The sequence below is a fragment of the Balaenoptera musculus genome, chromosome 1, assembly GCF_009873245.2.
Source record: "Balaenoptera musculus isolate JJ_BM4_2016_0621 chromosome 1, mBalMus1.pri.v3, whole genome shotgun sequence".
Lineage (NCBI taxonomy): Eukaryota > Metazoa > Chordata > Mammalia > Artiodactyla > Balaenopteridae > Balaenoptera > Balaenoptera musculus.
In genome coordinates this window covers 30,198,324-30,219,611 of record NC_045785.1, presented here as the reverse complement: position 1 = coordinate 30,219,611, position 21,288 = coordinate 30,198,324, and the positions used below count along the sequence as shown (strand labels likewise).

At 48.4% G+C, this 21,288-nt stretch overlaps 1 pseudogene; it reads right to left on the bottom strand.

The window, feature by feature from the left end:
* Positions 1–3,113: 3,113 nt before the first annotated feature.
* On the bottom strand, positions 3,114–3,847 carry LOC118900076 (annotated as a pseudogene).
* Positions 3,848–21,288: the final 17,441 nt, after the last annotated feature.

Sequence of the window (21,288 nt, the reverse complement as noted above, 5' to 3'; positions counted from 1 at the left end):
AGGGTCTGTTTGGCATAGGTCTGGATCAAGTGTCCATCCCTAAAAACAATCACTGTGGGACACGAGAAGGTAGAATGGACACCCACCATACCTGGGCACTCAAGCGGACGATGGAGCTTCAGGCGTGCAGACCTGGAGTCATGTTGGTTTCTGCCCTCATTGCTGGTTCAGCATCTAAACTCTCTCTTCCCTGTATCTCTTCCTTTGCAGGTGTGATACTGGTCCAGGCCTTGTCCCATGACCCCACATTTAAATTACCACCATTGTGGGTTTTTTTTAGCTGCTTACTCAGTCCCTAGCCTCTTTGCTTGCCAGTGCATTTTTCTTGATAGCTGCCCAAAACTTTAATCATAGAAAAGAACACATATTATAGCTGATGTGATGAGATGGGAAGCATGATTACAAAATTTAGCTATGGGAAAATTATCATCATTTGCCAAAGACCCAATTTTATCATTAGAAAACCCAGTAAAATTAACTCAAAACAATTAATTATGGCAAATAAAAGAGTTTTGTGAGATGTCGGAAACAAAATAAGAAAAAAGCTCTTTTCTATAACAACAATAATCAGTTTAAAAATATTGTAGCAGATTACCTGGAGAAGAGGGTTTTTACTTTTTTTTCTGTAACTTCATGAGGAAGCGCACTTGGGGATAGTTGGTTTGTGGAAATCAAGTTGGTTTCTAGCGGTGGAGACGCACATGACCTTGAATAAGACCCCTCCCCCCACCCTTTTTAAGAACATCACCAGGATGGATCCTTTATACAAGTAAGGCAAATACCACCTGTTTTTCTAGGAAGAGGCCTGGAAGAAGGAATTTAGGTGCAGGAAGGCAAACCAAGATGGTAATTATTCTGTTTTGTAATGACCGCATTTAAGTGGTTTGCACTAGATGTGACCTGGTTTTATTGCCTGGGCTAGGAGCATAGGGGAATAGGGATTTTCAGGTGGAGAGAGAGAGAGGGAGGGAGAGAGAGAGGAGGGGGGAGAGAGAGGGAGAGGGAGGGAGAGAGGGAGAGAGAAAAAAGAGGAGGAGAAGAAGAAGGGGAAGAAGAGGAAGAAGAAAGAGGGGGAGGGGAGCCAGGAGAAGGAGCAGCCAATGAGGTGACAAGCAGCCCCCCAGGACTGTGTGTGGAACACGTGAGCACCTATCCAGCTTCCCCAGATGCCAAGGTACAATTCTTAAAATATTGTAAACGTAATTCTCAGGCAATAGAGAGTGAGCACAATCAAAATTTTATTTAACTCAATGAGAGTTGAGCAAAGCTGATTCAAAGGAGGATATGAGAAACTCGTATGAAAAACAATGATGGAATATGATGACTAAATTAGATACAAAATTGGTTAATATCCTATAAGGCAATAAAACCCTAACCTTTGGGGTTATTTTCTCCTCTGGATGGAAATCATTTGCACCTTATCAGTTTTCTACAAGTGAACATCTAACTTTACAGAGCATGGGCCCTGATCAATAGTAATTAGAATGTCAAACAAAGCTGCAGGCCCTAGAGAGTCAGCTGACTCTAGGTGGGCTTGTCGGCCAAGTCACAGGATGGGGAGAGGACTCACAGCCATCTTTTTGCCGATTTCCAAGTTTTGAATAGGACTAGGGGAAAGGATTCTCCTAGACGAATGTGCTTTGCACAATGGGAATTTGAGTGTTGGGGGCTCAGAGTCATTATAGATGGACCCCGAAAAGAAATGTGAGCCCAACTTCCACTAAGGTGAAGTGGGGCAAATAAGAGAAGGGTCATTTGGTGCCAGTGGCTTGGTGGTCTCCATGTGGGGATGGGAAGATGGGCTGTACCCACCCCTGTGCCATGTTTTGAAGTACCTCTCCTTGGACTCAGAGTTACACTAACCTTTTTATTTTCTGGAGGCTTTTTCCCACTTTTTTTTTAACTAAATTTTTTATTGTGGTAAAATATACATATATATTTACATAACATAAAAATTACCATTTCAATACTTTTAAAGTGTACAGGTCAGTGGCATTAAGTATATTCACATTGTTGTACAGCCATCACCACCTTCCATCTCCAGAACTTTTTCATCATCCCAAACTGAAACTCTGTACCTATTAAACACCAGATCCCCATTACCCCTTCCTCCTACTTCCTGGCGACGACCATTCTACTTTCCATCTCTCTCAATTCAAATACTCTAGATACCTTATATAAGTGGAACCATACTGTATTTGTCTTTTTGTGACTGGTTTATTTCACTTAGCATAATTTTAAGGTTTATCCCAATTGTAGTCATGTATCAGGACTTCATTCCTTTTTTTTTGGATAAACAAGTGTATTTGTAAATTTAGTCAACGTACATAATTGACCTAAAAACTTCAATAGAAGGATAAATTTTAAAACCACTTGGAAAGCCATCTCTATGAAGTGATTTTTCCCAGGACCTTATACCAGCTGACACCATTTTAACCGGCAGAGGTTCCATGAGCTGAAGCTGTGTGTCCCTCCCCTACAGCAAGTTTACCCTAAGGGTTATTATAATACAAACTCCACAAGGAAAAGAAGTTTGGTATTGTTCCCTCTTGGTAGAGAAAAACTCAACCTAGTTATGAGACCAACCACAACACAAAGAAAAGCTGCACTAACTACTATATTAGTAATAGATGATGCTGGTGTGAATAACTTGTATTATATTCTAGAGCCCTTATAAATAAATCCCCCAGAAGTGTCTGCATTATCAGCTAGAGGATTAGTTAACATGTGGTAAAATGAGGACTTATGCAAGGTATAACGTGCAAAGCACTTTACTACGTATGAAAAACAAGTACAGTCTAATTAGGAGAAAACCAGCCGGACTCCATATCACACACACCTTAATGACAAGACTCCCCACCACATGTGAATGTAAAACATTTAATTAAAAAATGTTGACACTACAATATATAAAATAGCTATTATAAATGCACATAGTGTATTCTATAGCTGCAGGTTTACTTTTTTTTTTTTTTTAAGGAAACTGTAAGTTACACTGTGGTTAAGACTTGTATCTTCACCCTTGAAAAAGCCCACATTCTATCACAGTGATGTATGGTCAGACTTAACAGCCCCAATTGTAAACACTTGGATCAAGTCATAACCAGTTTACTGCAAAAGGACCCTGTACACATTTATCAATTCTAGTACCTTAACAGCTACCCACCAAGTCATTAACATACAGAAACATGCATCATGAGAAGCAAGAAATATCACCCATCCCTTCTGCATATTAGCAACTTGTCACTCCTGAGCGACAGTGCTCATATCACTGGGGTCTGTGAACAGTCACTTTTCGCATTCATCCTGAGTGAAAGATGGAATGACTTAAGTACAAATGCAGCATATTATAAACAATTTCTTACAGAAGAAGTCACAAAGTAAACCGAAGTATTTTACAGAAGTTACTACAAAACACCATAAAAACTTCCTTCACTTAAGCTCTCTCTCCCCGTATCCGGCGAGCCAACTGGATGTCTTTGGGCATGATGGTGACTGTCTTTGCGTGGATGGCACACAGATTAGTATCTTCAAATAAAACCCACCAGGTACGCTTCACTAGCCTCCTGAAGCGCACCAATGGCGGCACTCTGAAACCTCAAGTCGGTTTTGAAATCCTGGGCGATCTCCCTCACCAACCTCTGGAACGGCAGCTTCCGGATCAGAAGCTCGGTGGATTTCTGGTAACGACGGATTTCTCCAAGAGCAAGGGTCCCGGCCCTGTAGCGATGAGGTTTTCTCATCCCGCCGGTAGAGGGGGCGCTTTCCCGGCCGCTTTAGTGGCCAGCCGTTTGCGGGGCGCTTTGCCACCCGTGGACTTACGAGCAGTCTGCTTGGTTCAGGCCATTTTCTTTCACCCAATGCCGAAGTCTTACACCGCTTCTCGGACCGCCGCGCCGCTCCTGCTGCCCAGTAAAGAGCTGCAGTTGCCGAGCTAATGGAAGAAGTTCCTCCGGCTAACGACCAAACCGCTCTGCGCCCTTCATTCCTTTTTAAGGCTTATTAATATTTCATTGCATGTATATACTATATTTTGCTTATTCTTTCATCCATCAGTGGACACTTGGGTTATTTCTACCTTTTGGCTATTGTGAATAATGCTGCTGTGCACGTGGGTGCACAAATATCTGTTTAAATCCCTGCTTTCAATTCTTTGGGGGTACATTCCTAGAGAAGGGATTGCTGGATCATATCATAATTCTATGCTTAATTTTTTGAGGAACCACTGCACTGTTTTCCACAGTAGCTGCACCATTTTACCTTTCCACCAGCAATGCACAAGGGTTTCAATTTCTCCACCTGCTTGCCAACACTTATTTTGTTGTTGATTTAAATAATAGCCATCCTAATAGATGTGAAGTGAAAACTTTTAGTTTTTAAATAATTGCTGAGTGTCACTGGATATTAGAAGAAAGTCTGATTGAGATTCTCTCCCTGAGTTTCAATTGCCCAGGAATCTCTGTGGCTGATGCAGTCAAAATGAGGTCATTTCTGCTTCCAGGACCATTCCTAGAAGAAACAAGAAGGGCCCTTGCTCCTGTTGCTTGTTCCTGCCACATGGTGTCGCTGTTGAAGACGTGTCCTGCACAGTCTGAAGGACATCGCTCGCCTGTTGCTACGCTGATGTCTCTGTTGTTTCAGATCCCTCCATGGGCGCCACTAGATCTACCAAAGGAAACAACAGGCCTTGGCTAAGATTACAGTTCCTCTATTAAATTGGACAAATATTTACTGAGTGCCTACTATGTGCCAGGCATTGAGCTAGGTCCTGGGAAAACATCAGAACAAAATAGACAATGATCCCTGCCCTTCTGGGGCTAGACAATAAACAAGGACCACAGTAAACAGTAAATTACAAAGCATGTTAAAAGGTGTTAAGCACAATGGGAAGATGAAAGAATAAAACAGGATAAGGGGATTGGGAGTGTGTGGTGGGGAGTTGAGTGAGAGCTGCATCACTGGGAAGACCTTGAATCAAGTCTTGAAGGAGGTGAGCTGTCCCTGGAGGAAGAGTTCCAGGTAGATGGGCAGGAGTATTTGGGATATGTTTGAAGTCAGAGTGAGTGAGGGGGATGGGAGCAGGAGAGCAAAGCCTTAGGGACCATCATAAGGACTTTGGTTTTTACCCTGAGTGAGATGGGGATCCACTGCAGGATTCTGAGCAGAGAAGTGACTTGATCTGACTCGTGGTTTGTTTTTTTTTTAACTTAAGTATTTATTACTTTTGCAATTTAAAGACTTTATTTTTTGGAGCAGTTTTAGGTTCACAGCAAAATTGAGAGGAAGGTACAGAGATTTCTCATATATTTCTGGCCCCCACACAGGCAAGCGTCCCCCATTATCAACATCCCCCAACAGAGTGGGACATTCGTTACAATCGATGAGCCTACAGTGACATGCCATTATCACTCAGAGACCATAGTTTACATTAAGGGTCACTCTTTTTAAAAAAATATTATTTATTTATTTATTTTTGGCTGTGTTGGGTCTTTGTTGCTGCGTGTGAGCTTTTCTCTACTTGCAGCGAGCAGGGGCTACTCTGTTGCGGTGCGGGGGCTTCACATTGCGGTGGCTTCTTTTGTTGTGGAGCACGGGCTCTAGGTGTGTGGGCTTCAGTAGTTGTGGCGTGTGGGCTCAGTAGCTGTGTCTCGAGGGCTCCAGAGTGCGGTTTTATATGTTGTGGCACACGGGCTTAGTTGCTCCGCGGCATGGAGATCTTCCTGGACCAGGGATTGAACCCGGGTCCCCTGCATTGGCAGGCAGATTCTTAACCACTGCGCCACCAGGGAAATCCGGGTTCACTCTTTTTTTTTTTTTTTTTTTTTCGGGTTTACTCTTGATGTTGCATATTCTATGGGTTTGGACAAATGTATAATGACGTGTATCCATCCTTATAGGATCACACAGAGCATTTTCACTCCTCTGTGCTCTCTGACTCAACGTTTTAAAAGTTTCACTGTGGCTTATGTGTTGAGAATGAATTGAAGGGTAAGGGGCAGGGACAGAAGCAGGCAGACCAGTTAGGAGGCCATGGCAATGACCCCGGGTCACAGGCATCATGTTTTACAAAATCATCACAGCCTGGAGCCTGGCCCTCTCCTCAGCCTCCTCAGCAAATCCTCCTGCTCTACCCCAGTCATCCTCTGCTTCAGGGCAGCACTGAAGACAACCACTGGTGATTGAGGACCTACTAAGTGCTGGGCTTGGCTCAAGGTGCTTCCTGTTGATTGTTTCACTCAGTCTTCAAAGGCATTCACGAGGAAGGGATTGTTCCACAGACATTTCAAAGCTCATGCTATGAATTGTGTCTTCCCCACCCCAAATTCATATGTTGCAGCTCTAAACCCCAATGTGGTGGTATTTGGAATGGGGCCTTTGGGAGGTAATTAGGTTTAGGTGAGGACATAAGGGTGGGGCCCCCATTATAGGATTTGTGCCCTTACAAGAAGGGACATAAGAGAGTTTGCTTCCTTTTTCTTTCCCCTCCAACCCCTTGATCATGAACCAAGGAAAGCCATGTGAGCACACAGTGAGAAGGCGGCCGTCGGCAAGCCAGGAAGAGGGCTCTCACAGGGAACTGAATCTGTCGGCACCTTGATCTTGGACTTGCAGCCTCCAGGACTGTGAGAAATAAATGTCTGTTGTTTAATTCACCTAGTCTGTGGTATTTTGTTATAGCAGCCCAAGCTGACTAAGACAGCCCATTTTACAGACAAGGAAATAGAAGCCTCCGAGGTTTGGATGACCAGGTCACTCAGCTGGGGAGTGGTGGAGCATTGGGCTGGGCTTGGCTCTGATGGGAGATTGGGGAGCCAGAGAGAACAGGGCTTGGGGGAGTCCTGCCTGTGGGCCTGGGGGGCCTGGCACTGAGGAGTTGCAGAGGGACAAGGCCAGGTCTTGGGGTGACTGGGCCTGGTGGGCTCCTGGCCCAGGGTGACACCCTCTCTGTGGTTTCCCAGAGGCCAGGCTCTGGCTTTTCCAGATGTGCAGGGAGTCTGCAGGGGTTCCACTGAGGCCCTTCCTTGAGGCCTCCCAGCCTTGCTGGCAGCTGGAGCTGTCTAGGCTGGTGCTTCTGGAGGGGGCAGGTGGTGGTGGTGGTGGGGTGCAAAATGGGGAGGGGAAGGCACCCAATCCTGACTCCCTGGGGCCTGTTCCTGCCCACTCTCAGAGAAGGTGGTGAAGAGGGCAGCATGTTAATGACAGTAATTGCTTTAATTATTTTTTTGTTTTGGAGAGTCATAAAATATGGCAGCTTGCTCAGTGCTAATCATAGTAATTAGGAGGGGCTGGGGGCCGTGCAATTGTCAATGAGGGGGAAGCATCAGCCTGCAAAGACAAAGAGAAGCAAATGGTCAGCCCCCCTTCCTCTTCCCTCCCCTCTTTCCCTCCCTTCCCTCCTATGCCTTTGGCCTTTTATTCCCTCTTTGGCCCACCTCCCTTCACTCCTCCTCCCTCTGCACCACCCCCTTGGGAGGGAGGCCTCTTTGATTCTGATGCATTGACTGCTGGGTTGGGGGTGGGGTGGACGGTGGCCTCAGCTGGTCTCAGGGATTGGCCTTGGGTCTGGGGGGCGCAGCTGTTCTGGGGAAGGCAGAGGAGAGTCGGATCACAAGCAGAGGTCTGTGCTGCTCTGGGCTCTTTCCTATGGCGTGCCCAGATGGGCAGCTTCACACAGCCTGCTTTGGACCAAACACCTTGACCCTCACAGATCCTCTCCTCTCAGGGGAGAGAGCAGAGCTGCATCCTTGAGCGAAGCTGGCTAAGCCTCAGGGAGTGGAAGCTGGGCCACCAGCCTGCTTCCCTTACCCCTAGCCAGCCAAGCATCACACGCTCTGCCAACATTTCCTGAGCTACCTACTCTGTGCCAGGCTGGAGATTCAGTGGGGAATCAGGCTCCTGGTCAGATGGAGAGTTGGACATGTAAGAAGTAATGACCATCCAGGGGGGAATCAGAGGAACGGCACTCAGGCTAAAGGTGCCAATTCTTGGAAAGTCAGGGAAGGCTTCCTGGAGGAGGTGGCAGGGCCATCAGGAAGGACTTCCAAGAGGAAGCCATGTTTTCTGGGTCTTGCAAGGTGAGTAGTAGTTTCCTGGATGTGAGGGGAGGGAGGGTTCCAGGCTGAGAAGAGGGGAGGGCGGGAGATACAGCTAGAGAAATCGCTTTGGGTTAGATTGTGAGGGACCTCAAAGATCACACCATGGAATTTGTGCTTGACCTAGCCTTTGGGACCCCTATGCATGTGACTTGGGAAAGGGTGGGAGTCAGGAAGCTTTTTCTATGAGGAATAAATAAAAACATGTCGGTAAAGCACAGAGCGCAGAGCATCAGTGGATGAGAGCAGTGCTGGTGTTGGTGACAATAACAAAGGGATTAGCCCAGGACAATGTCCAGGGACACATAGACGAACTCATGCAGGTACCTGGAGGCAGTTTTGCACAGACACGCGAGCTCCGATACACAGCACAGAGATACAAACACACAGTTACTGCCCCCCGCCCCCCAGATATGTACAGATCCACACACACACACACACACAGAGTCATGCACACGCAGAAACACTCTGACAAAGACCAACACCAGACACACTCACTACACCAGATTCACCGATGTGTTGCACCTTTGAGGGACCTGCTAAGGCCAGAGATGTGCCCCAAATCCTCGGACTTGTTACTTTGCTCCCTGGGACCCTGGGCTGCAGGGCTGGGGCTGAGTCAGGGAGAATGTCTTCTGCAGATCTCCCCAGCAGCCCTTCTGCCAGAACATGACCCTTGGCACTGCAGCTAGAGAGCCTGAGGCCAGCTGTCAGGAAGAACTGTCCACATGAGAAGCCAGCTTTCTGCAGCCAGGGGTGCCACTCACCACCCCAGGCCTGAGCCACTGGTGAGGTGGACATACCTGGTTTGGGGCAGGGAGCCGTTTCAGCCCAAGCAGAACTCTCACCCTCTTCCAAGACCAGGGTCTCAGAATCACCAGGACCCTCCTCTGGTGGGCTTAGGCAGAGAAGCTGTGAGCTCACAGGGGAGCACATTATGTGTGGTGCATGCAAATATCTGCTGTGGATGGTAAAAAGGGCCTTGTAACAGGAGGGATAGTGGTTTGGGTTCTGGGGGGCACTTCTGGATTGTGAAGGGTGTGAGGAACAACAGAGGGGCATAGAGGCTCCTGGGGTCTGGCGAGGGGTGCTAGGTGTGTCGGAGAGAAGGGCTTGCTGGGGGCTAGGCACTGTTCAAGATGAGTTGCATGTGTGAACTTGTTTAATCCTTGTGGCACCCAACGAAGCTCGTGCCGTTAGCATCCCATTTTACAGATGTGGACTTAAAGGGCCCTGTGCAATTCACACTGTTGGGAAGTGGGAGGCTGATAGGAACCCTGGCAGCTGGGCCTCAGAGCCCTGCCTCATCAAAGCACTTCCCATGACAGGACTTGGTGGTCTGTCCCTGCCGGTTCCTCTTGAGAACGATAGTGATCTCTTGGTCCTTGTGTCCCAGGAGCCAGCAGAGGCCCAGCGCATGGTAGTTGTTCACCAAGTCTGGATGGAAGGACAGGAGGAAAGGAGGGAGGAAGGGAGGAACAATTCAAAGCAGGGGCTGGCCCCGAGGGTCTGCGGGCATCTCAGAACTCCCATCTCATCCCTGTACCCCTTCCCCACCTGTTGGGGGCCCTCCCGTTCCTGCCACCGCGCCTGAGCCTCAGGTGTCCCAAAGCTCAGTTTCCTTCTTGTCCAGTTTCGTTTTCTTACCAGACAAATGAGAGGCTGGGTCTGCCTTCCCGCTCACATCAACAGGCTGGTTGTCAGCTGCAGTGACATCTGTGCTTGTCAGAAAAATTAAGAAGAAAGTGAAAGAAGCCGCAGCCCTAGAACTGCCGGCTGGAGAGGGAATCTGGGCCTGGCCTCTTCTGGGAAGACCCCTTCCCCCAGCATCTCACAGGAGGCCCAGGGGGCAGGCCTGGGCCAGAGTGGACACAACTTCTCCACCTACATTCTCTTCCCTTGAGAGGGAGTGTGGTGAACAGTATGGCTTCTGGAAATCCCGGCTCCGGACAGCCCAGCTGTTTGTTTGGGCAAGTTGCTTAACCGCTCTGTATCTTAGTTTTCCCATCTATAAAATGGGGATAATGTTGTGAGGGTTAAATGAATTAATATCTGTAAGCACTTGGAACTGAATATACGTCTGGCACTTAGTATTTTGTTTGTGTTTGTGTTATTTTTCTTTTCTTCCTTGTCCTAGGGATTGTGCCCCTGAGTGAGGGGCTCAGTCCATCTGTGTGGTGGAGCTAGACTGGGGAGAGCTCCCTATGGACTGGGCAGGTTGGAGAAAGCTTCATTCATTCTACAGATTTTTATTGACTCCAAGCCCCTGGTCCCTGCCCTTGGGGATCCCCAGTCTGGTAGGGGGAGGCAGACATGTAAACAGATTATTACAAAAGGCAGGTAATATAATGTTCAGAAAAAAGAGGAGGAAGCATCTAATGGGAGTGGGGAGCGGTGGAGCGAGGAGGTCAGGGAAGGCTTCCTGGAGGAGGTGGCAGAAGCATTACATGGAAGTGTGAGGAAGAGTTTTCCAGGTGGCCCTAGGGTGGAAGTCTTTCTAGGGAGACTGGGCATCAGGAGCAGGCTGTGAGGGGCCGGGTCAGCTGTGTTCAGGAGCCTGGGCTTTATCCTAAAGGCAGTGGGAGAACTGGTGAGGGGTGTATGTGGAGTAGACAAAGACACAGTCAGCTTGAAGGAGGTGGCTGGGTCAGTGATTGGAGGCTGGATGGGACGCCTACTCACTTGGTCCCCTTTCTCATTCATTTCTGTAGCCCCAGCTACCCTGGCTGGCCCAGGTCATGGGCATTTCTGGCTACCACTAGTGGATGAACCTAGGATTCTGTGATCACCCAGGCCCAAGATGGCTGGAACGAGAGAGGGGGCTGGGCCTTAGCAGGAGGGCGCAGAGCTGAGGATCTGTGGACTTCTTTTCAGGACTGTGTGCTCCTGGCTGCCCCCATATCTCAGCCTGGATCAGCCCTGGTGGGGAGAAGCAGGTCACAGAGACAGCTGGGCTCGGCCGGCTCTGTCCAGCAGGGGGCAGCCGCAGTGCGTGGATGAGTGCGTCCGGCCACCACGGCTCAGCTCTGCACCACTGGCACTTTGGAAAGGGTCTCTGGGAGGGCGGGGGTCAGACGCAGTGTATCAAGGCCTTCCTAGGTGAGCTGAAGGGCAGGGGTAGGGACACCTTCACACCCTCAGGACAGTCCTGCCGGATGACGAGAATGCCGGTAGGACCCCAGAGTCCGGATCAGATGCTCCAGTAATTTCAACCCTGGAAGCACACTGGAATCACCTGGGCAGTGTTAAAAACATACCCATTGCCTGGTGCCCTCCCCAGATCAATTGAGTCAGAGTCTCCGGGGGCAGGGCCCAGGGCCAGCAATGAAAAAATCTCCCCTGATGGTCCTAATGCACACTGAACTACCTGGTTGCAGGGATTTGAGAGTGAATGGACAAATGTCAGGGCCCTCTTTGCCCTCCTGGGGGTAGATCTGCATCATTTACATTGCGTGACCACGATGTCACAGGAGTTGGCTCCTGCCATCTCGAGGCTGCGAGAAGGTGGTGAGCAGGGCGCACTACAAGAGGTACCTGTTCCCACCTGCCCCAGGGTGAGGCATTCAGAGCGGGCTGTAGCGTGTGTGTCCACGAACATGTATAAGCATCCCTGTGTGTGGGCAGGCACATTCTGTGTGAAGGTGCTGGGCACCTGCATGTGTGGAGATGTCTCTCCTCTGGGCAGGTGCAGGTACCTCTGGGCCTGTTCTGCCTGCATGGACATGCATGCTCTTGCCTTTGTGCTACATGTATGTGTCAGTACACACGAGTGTGGCTCCCTGCCCGTCTCTGTGAGCTTTCTCTGTGCCTGCAGGTGTTTCTCTGAGTACACGCATGTCTTTGCACATACACATTTGTCTCTGCGTCCCGGTGTCTCATGTGAGGCTGTCTCAGGGCTGGCTCATGGTCTTGGGTCCTTGGGAACCGATGATGGGTTTGAAGCTCTGCTTTTGAAGGTATTTTTCCTCTTTCTCTCTCTCCTTCCCATCTGATCGTGTAGCCTCCCCAAAGACCACACACAGGTGAGTTCTGTGTGGACAGAGTCAAGTGTGGGTTTAGAAAACCCAAAGCCCCTCCAGGCAGTGTCTTTAGTCGGCCTCCAGGTGGGCAGCCAGCCTCACTGGGAGAAGCTGCTCAGAGCCCACGCGGCATGTGCCAGGCCCACCGCCCCTCCCTGCCAGCATCTTGGAAAGGCCGTAGGTGGGAAGGAGATACTCAGGGCCAGATGGAGCCCCGAGGGCTCCCAGGCTGCTGATTAAATTGACACACTTTATATCGATATTCTTTACGTATTTGTTCAACATTTATTTAGTGGAGGGGGTAAAATTGATATTCTGTTAGTAAAAACGGTGATCTGCTTATAGTAAAAACGAGATTTATCGCCTGCACCGAGCATCGCAGACATCTTAATATATTTAGAGTTGCTTTTTATATCAGAGTTTTTCTGTCATTTATAATCAGAGGTGCATTATCTCTCACTCTGAGGATGGAGATTACTTACATAGATGTGGTTACGAAGTTTGTTCCCATAGACGGGACTCTATCAGGCATTATTTGGTTTGAGAATTTCAGCCAGCTCTGCAAGGCCACGTTTAACCTGAATAAATACTGCCTTGTAGTGAGTTAGAAAAGGGTGCCTCGTTCAGGCCGCCTCAGTCCTGTGGACGCACAGCTTTGGGGTTCGAGGTTGGATGGGACTTCAGCGCCGCCTTGGCCTCACTCAGCTCTGGGTGGGCGGTGTGGATTGGATGTGTGTGTTAGTGGTCTACCTGATGTTTGTACGCATGAAGTGTCCACTGTGTTTTGTGTGGCTGGTGTGTGATGTGTGGGTCTGCGTGGGGTGTGTAATGAACTGAACATATGATGTCTGCATGTAGTGAAGAATGGGTTTGTGTGGATGGTGGTCACGTGTGGGAGGAGGGATGGTGAGGGTGAGGCAGGCGTTATGAGTGGTTTTTTTTAACATCTTTATTGGAGTATAATTGCTTTACAATGGTGTGTTAGTTTCTGCTTTATAACAAAGTGAATCAGTTATACATATACATATGTCCCCATATCTCCTCCCTCTTGCGTCTCCCTCCCACCCTCCCTATCCCACCCCTCTAGGTGGTCACAAAGCACCGAGCTGATCTCCCTGTGCTATGCGGTTGCTTCCCACTAGCTATCTATTTTACATTTGGTAGTGTATATATGTCCATGCCACTCTCTCACTTTGTCACAGCTTATCCTTCCCCCTCCTCATATCGTCAAGTCCATTCTCTAGTAGGTCTGTGTCTTTATTCCCGCCTTGCCCCTAGGTTCTTCATGACCTTTTTTTTTTTTTCTTAGATTCCATATATATGTGTTAGCATACGGTATTTGTTTTTCTCTTTCTGACTTCCTTCACTCTGTATGACAGACTCTAGGTCCATCCACCTCACTACAAATAACTCAATTTCGTTTCTTTTTATGGCTGAGTAATATTCCATTGTACGTATGTGCCACATCTTCTTTATCCATTCATCTGTCGATGGACACTTAGGTTGCTTCCATGTCCTGGCTATTGTAAATAGAGCTGCAATGAACATTGTGGTACATGACTCTTTTTGAATTATGGTTTGCTCAGGGTATAGTTATGAGTGTTTGTTGTATGTGCCTTCTGCTGGATTGGGTGAAAGGGGTGTGCCTGGGTGTGTGGGGCTGTGTAGTGTATGGTGTGAGTATGCAATTCTGTGAATGGGGTTCTTGGAGACAGGTTCAAGGTCTCAGCCCTCCAGCCTAGCTTTGGAGCTGGCCCAACCTTGGGCAGGCCTCCCCAAGGTCCCTCTCCAGCCTCAGTTTCCATCCTGTTGCTGTCCCAACCATACTGCTCTTGCGGGGCCAACAGCGTCCTGTCGGCCCTGAAGGAAATAGTCCTTTAGGTAAGAGGGACAGTTGGTGGCAGTTGGCATTGAAACTTCGCCCTGGCCCGAGCCTGCCTGTGTGGAGTCTTCTTCCCCACCCTCACCCCAGGCCTCTGTTTGGGCCTCCACCATCTGAACCACTGCAATAGCTTCTCATCTGACCTCCCTGCCTCTCTGCCCACACCCCCCCCCCCATTCTTTCCCCACGCTGCAGCCAAAATGTTTCTCCAAAACTCAAATCTGGGCATATCCCTCCTTACTTCAAACCCTTCAGTGACCCCTCAATGCCTATAATATGAAGCCCAAGCCCCAAGCCGCAGGCCGCTGACAACTGACCCTCATCTGCCTCTCTACCCACCCCTCCCCCCAGGCTCACTATGGCACCGTTTTCTTGGACCCCAGTGTGAGGTCAAGCCTCTAGCTCTTCCCTCTGCTGGACCTCTTACCCCTCCGGGCCGGTGCTTCCTCCTCCTTACCCAGCTTAGCCAAGCCCCTTGGAAGCCTTCTCTGCCCTTTCTATACAGAATTGCTGAATCCTCACTCACAACCTCCATTAAGGCTCCCTGCTCTGCATTGTAATGGTCAGCTGGGCTGTGTATCCCCACCGAACAGTGGCTTCCTTTGGGGCTGCCTGAGGGATGCTCCTGGGCCAGACTCCAACTTCTGGGGGACCCACCCCGAGCAGGGCTCCAGTGCCCACCCATGCTCTAGTCGGGGTGACGATCAGAGAGAGTGATGTCTTCCCTCTCTTTCCCCCATTTAGGCAGGCAGCTGGACTGAGCTTCCTTGCCTCTAGGGAGGTTTGCGTTTTGAGACATCTGGAAGACACTTCTCTGTTGGGGTTTTGTTTCCCTAAAGCTGGAGCCTCTCTAGGGGATTAAGCAGGGTGTCTGGGTGGGAGAGGGGAGAGAAAATAAAAATGGGAGCGAGGAATTCCTCCCGACTAAAGGGAGAATCTTTACTGGGAGTGAGGGAAGTCTGGGGTTGCCCGGGTGGAGGAGACTCATGTGTATTTCCTGGAAGGACCTTGGAGAAGGTGGGGTCCTCAGGCGCTGTGTGGTTCCCAGCCTGGCCAAGGGTGCTGGTAGGGGAGCTGAAGGAGCCCTGGGGGCCAGGACAGTGGTGTCTCCATAGGAGTCATTGTTGAGTGACGGCCACGATGAGAGTGGATGTCCTCTTAAGGCTGAAATACAACAGTGTTATATTTCCCCAGAGCCTCGGTACTACACTGAGGATACTTAGACCCTGGGGTGCAGCGGCGTTGGTAGGATGGCAAGTGAGTCATTGTGCCTCATCTGTAAAGTAGAGATAAGAATCGTATCTCCCATTATTATGATATCACTTATATGTGAAATCTAAAATGTGGCAGAAATGAACCTATCTACAAGACAGAAACAGACTCACAGACATAGAGAACAGACTTGTGATTGCCAAGGGGGAGGGGGCGTGGGGGAGGGAAGGACTGGGAGTTTGGGATTAGCAGATGCAAACTATTATATATAGGATGGATAAACAGCAAGGTCCTACTGTATAGCACAGGGAACTATATTCAACATTCTGTAATAAACCATAATGGAGAAGAATATAAAAAAAGAATAGCATCTCCCTCTTGATGACAAGATTAAATGAGATAATAATAATAATAGTCAACTCTTAAAAGATTCTATCTACCAAGTACTATTCCAAGGGCTCTACGCACAATAATGCATTTAATCATCATAACAACCCTGTGTGTTAGGTCCTGCAATGCCCATTTCATGGAAGAGGAAACTGAGGTATTGACATGTTCAAGGTCTTAAACTGGGGATTGGATACAGGTGGCCTGGCACCCAAGCCTGAGCTCTTACCACTGTCCCTCCTGAAGAAAGATGCCAGGTACTTAGAACATATTGAGTGGGTAGTGAGTGTTAACATCACACAAGGAAAATGTCTACTTTCAGTAGCACTTGCCTAGGAGGTATCAAAACTGAAGGCTGTTCATAAAAAAGAATGAAATAATGCAACAACATGGATGGACCTAGAGATTATCATACTAAATGAAGTAAGTCGGGAAGAGAAAGACAAATACCATACAATATCAGTTACATGTGGAATCTAAACTATGACCCAAATGAACTTATCTACGAAACAGAAACAGACTCACAGACATAGAGAACAGATGTGTGGTTGCCGAGGGGTGGGGATGGGGGAGGGAAGGACTGGGAGTTTGGGATTAGCAGATGCAAATTATTACATATAGAATGGATAAACAAGGTCGGTCTTACTGTATAGCACAGGGAACTATATTCAGTATCCTGGGATAAACCATAATGGAAAAGAATCTGAAAAAGAATGTGTATATGGATAACTGAATCACTTTGCTGTACAGCAGAAATTAACACAACATGGTAAATTAACTATACTTCAATTAAAAAAACAAAAAAACAAAGAAACCTGAAGGCTGTTGTCACCACATGATACATGCCAGCTCCTTACTGGACCAAACTGGAGATTTTTTTGGACCTGTGAGCAGGTCCTCAGAGGAGTGTAAGTTTTCATCCTTCAGTAACAGAACCACCACCAGCTGTCTCCCCTTTTTCTGGCAAAGAAAACCCGGAATTTTCCCCTTCAGCAAACTGCTTGGTGACTGACTATCTTCTCTGGTGTATGGACCTTCATCTAGCATGTTAAAACACTCAGGTTTTTTTTTTTATTTTTTATTTAATGGACCTCTGCACCCTGACAGTTCTCAGTAAATGTGAGCTATGATATAGGAATCAGTCTGCATACTTAAGTATGCAAGAAATAGTATATTTCCCACCTTTCACACTGATTTTATTAACTCACCTTGAGCTCCCATTTTCCTCTGGGGATCTGGGAAATTCAGCCTCAGCCAGTTTTGGGGCCAAGCTGGAGATCTGTGTGTGTGTGTGTGTGTGTGTGTGTGTGTGTGTGTGTGTGTGTGTGTGTGTGTGGAGCTTCCTGTACTCTAAGTAGTGTGAAGCTGTAGGCCAAGCAGGAGCAGATAGGGAACCAAGGAGGCATTACTGAGGCTTCCCTACTGAGGGGTCTCAGGTAGGGAACCGGAGGGCTGATGCAGAGAGTGCCACTGAAAAGAAGGCACAGGTGCCGCCCTGCTGCTAATGTGTGGCCTGGCATTCCTCCTTGGGGACATGTCCAGGACACCTGTCTGACTTATCCATCAGAAGCATCCTGCTCTCTCTGACCAACCAGAGCACTCTATTTGTGCTCTGTGAGGGCACTGACCTCAGCCTGTCTCGGGCTGTGGTGTTGATTCCATTGGATTCAACTCAATTTGAGTCTATTGAGTTCAACATGGCTGGACTCTGTGTCAGATGCTGAAGGTAAAAGAAGGAACAAATTAGACTTGACTCCTGTCAGTAGTTTAGTGGGGCCACTTGCTGGTAGACACATGATGAAAATATGTGCTGCCATGAGAGTGGGGTACGGGGGGCATCAAGCAAGAATCAGTGAAGGCCTCCCAGAAAGATGCCGCCTTGAAGCCAAGACTGAGGGAGGAAGGGTGGTTCAGCTGGGAATGGCGTGTGCTGGAGACTGGAGGCCAGAGAGCATGGGGTCTGGAGATGACCTCTCCGGGGCACAGAGACATCTGGAAGGCCATGGAGAGATGGAGAGGATGGAAGCCAGAGCGGTGGACTGGACTGGGTCACACAGGGCTCTGGAGGCCTTACATTGAAGGGTTTGGAACTTACCTATGGGTAACAGGGAGCCGTTGGAGGAGAGTGACATTGTTATATTTCAGCCTTAGAGAACATCCCGTCTGTGATGTGGAGGGTGGGTTTGAGGGTAGGCTGATACATGTTTAATAACTAGCTCTCTGGAAAAAAAGCCCTTTTGCAAATTTCTGTGATGTAAATACTTCCAGCATGATTGGTTTCAAGCCACCTAGGGGATGACAGACATCGGAATGTGGAGCTGGGATGGGATGCTGATAGTCTGAACTCCTGAGCTAGGACCAGCCGGCTCCAGCTCACCACTGGTTGCAGGGGAGCAAGGAGGCCTTATTTCTCTTACTAGAATGAGTGGGTGAGCAAGCCTCTCTCATTTCCCTTTGTCTTCTGCCCCAGCACTGAGCATGGGCCCTGCACAGAGTTAGCACCGAGGCCCAGAAATATTCTGGAAGGATAAGCAAGGCAGAAGAACCCTCAGGCGCGTCCCATCTTATCTCCTGGAGGAATCCCTATGAACCAGCTCTCACGAGGAAGTCAGAGGCAGGCAAGTGTGCCCCATGTGATCAGATTTCAGGGCTGAGGACAGGAGGAGAGCATGCTGGGATGGGAGGCTGATGAGCTGATGATAATAATTATGACAATTATGCAAAATACACAAATAATCATTACAGAAAATCATGATTATTATTTGTGGGTGCGAGATGTCTCCAGCTTTTTGGAACTGCACAGAAGCATCTGATGTCCCTTCTCCCGTGGGACTGGGAGTGTCATAGCCAAGCTCAGGGCTGTGTAGCAGGGGCTGGGTTTTACATTTCTTGCTAGACAGCTGGCTCCTGCCCCGAGCTGGTGGGATCCAGCCTTCCCACCAGCTGGATGGGGACCCAGTGCCAGGCCAGGCTGGGCCAGACAGCGAGGTCAGGAAAGGCAGGCCTCCCCCTCTACTTCCTCTCCTGCCCCTCACACAAGACCCTAGTGGCATAATAAGGGCCCTCTTTTAGAAATCCAACAGGAGTTGCCATAGGGCTGGGAAACTTAGGTGAACTGGGTATAATATGGCTCCAGGACCTCCACAGCTGGAGGGAGTTCATTAACTCTATTAACATGATTCAGGGGTTTCCCTGGTGGCGCAGTGGTTAAGAATCCGCCTGCCAATGGAGGGGACACAGGTTCGAGCCCTGGTCTGGGAAGATCCCACACGCCACGGAGCAACTAAGCCCGTGCGCCATAACTACTGAGCCCACGAGCCACAACTACTGAGCCCACGTGCCACAACTACTGAAGCCGGCGTGCCTAGAGCCCGTGCTCCGCAACAAGTGAAGCCACTGCAATGAGAAACATGTACGCCGCAACAAAGAATAGCCTCTGCTCGCTGCAAATAGAGAAAGCCTGTGCACAGCAATGATGACCCAATGCAGACAAAAATAAATAAAATAAATAACTTTATAAAAAAACCCAAACAAACCATGATTCAGGTTCAGTTCCTTGTGTCTGCTTTTTCTGCTTTGCTATCAGTTAGGCAGTTCTCTCTCTCTCTCTTTTTATTCCCATCTGTTCCAAACTCCTGAGAGAAGAAATTTGATTGGCTCAGCTGATAACCATAGTCTCTTTGTAGAGCTTTTTGTGTCAAGCCATGTGATAGGCTATTAGGTGGCCTGTGGATGAGCTGCTCTTGTGTCAGGTGCTCATTTGTGGCCCAATCAGATGTCAGCTCTGAGCTGGAAGCCTTTGGCAGCAGAGATTCAAACAGAAGTTGGTTGCATGGTGGCAGACCTGTCCTGTGTTGAATGTAAGTCTTGATACTTCATTCAGTAGGTGATGGTGAATCTTGAAAGGTTCTTGAGGATGTGATTTGATTGAAGCTGGGACTTAGGAAGATTAATCTGGTCACAGGGAAGAGGATCATTGGAGGTGGAAAGGAGGGAGGCAGGGCGGCCAGGTAATTGGCTACTGCTTTAGCGCAGTGAAAAATGAACTGAGCTGATATAATTTAGAGGGTGGGGCTCCTAGGGAGCCAGATTTAAGGAAGCTCTCACTTTCAGGGTTTGTCATTAGCAAGGATCTGACAGTGCCTCCTTAAATGTGCCTCTCTCACCACACCCTGTGGTGGGGCGGGGGGATGAGGAAGGCAGCTGGACTTATAAGCTGTAACTGGTGAATTGCAGGTGGTGAGGGAGCGGGACTCCCTGCAGCGGTGAATGCTGAGGCTTCTGGTGTTAAGGTCTCCAGAGGATGAAGAGGCCAGGCCTGGAGTTGGGGAAGCAGAGGAGGGAGGGGCAGGTTTAGGGAGGAGGTTGATAAATTCACTTTGGGATACGCTGAGTTTCAGGTGCTTGCGGGCTATTAAGGGTGAGATTTCTAGTAGACGGATGGGAATGTGGGTCTGAAGCACGGAGAGGAGTCAGAGATGGAGAGATGGCCTTTGATAGGTGTCAAGCGTAGAGTTGATCACGAGGTGCCATGTGTGCCCGGCACAGAGCACATGCTCAGGAAATGTTTGGTAAACAATGTTTGAAGTCCTGGGAGTACACTTGCTCCCCCAGGGAATGGTGCAGGGAGGCATGAGTCTCTAATGGTGAAATTTCAGGCATCTAACAATATCCCCTGGATTAGCAACATTTGTGGCTAGGAGGAGATTCTTTAGCGGCCCTTAAGATGACCCCATGCTCATATTTATGTATCTGCCTTGTCCTCAAGGATGTGTGAAGCATGAATGCCCAGTTGAAGAGTTGAGGATCAAGGGTCAGGAGACCTCCTCCCTCTTCTCTGACTGTGAAGGTCTCTGGTCTCCTAAGAAATGTCTTTTGGGGGACTTCCCTGGTGGTCCAGTGGGTAAGACTCCACGCTGCCAATGCAGGGGGCCCGGGTTCGATCCCTGGTCGGGGAACTAGATCCCGCATGCATGCCGCAACTAAGAAGTCCACGTGCCACAACTAAAAGATCCTGCGTGCCTAACTAAGACCCAGCACAGCCAAAATAAATAAATAAATTAAAATAAATCTTTAAAAAAAAAAAGGAAGAAATGTCTTTTGGGAATCACCCAGAGATCGTGTCTGGTCATCAGTGGAGCTGAGAGCATAACCCTCCACGCCTGCATGAGGTCTCAAAGGTGACTTTACCTTCATGAATTCATTTGAGCTCTATTATTTCCTTGTGATGGAGAACACACAGGACTCATTGTCCCCATTTTACAGATGAAGCACTGAGGCTCTGAGAGGTTAAATGACTAGCTGAGAGCCACATAACTGGTCAGGGAAGGCTGGACTGGAATCCAGGTATACTTAAAAAAAACAAACAAAACATTCTCCTGAACCTAGAGGTCATCATGTATTCTAGGCTTTCCTGAGATATGTGATAGTAGGATGACATCAGAGCTATATAAATGGCTCATATTTATTAAGGACTTATTATGTGCCAGATATTATATTTTTCATTTAAACCTCACAACAATTTTATGAGGTAAGCGTTATCATCCATCTATTGGCAAGAATAAAAAAGATAACATCCAGTTCTGGCCATGGTGTGGGAAGAGGACTCTTGCGTACATCAATGGGAGTGAGAATTGCTTATAAATGTTAGGGAACAAAATCAGCAGTAGCAATTAAAATTTAAAATACAAACACC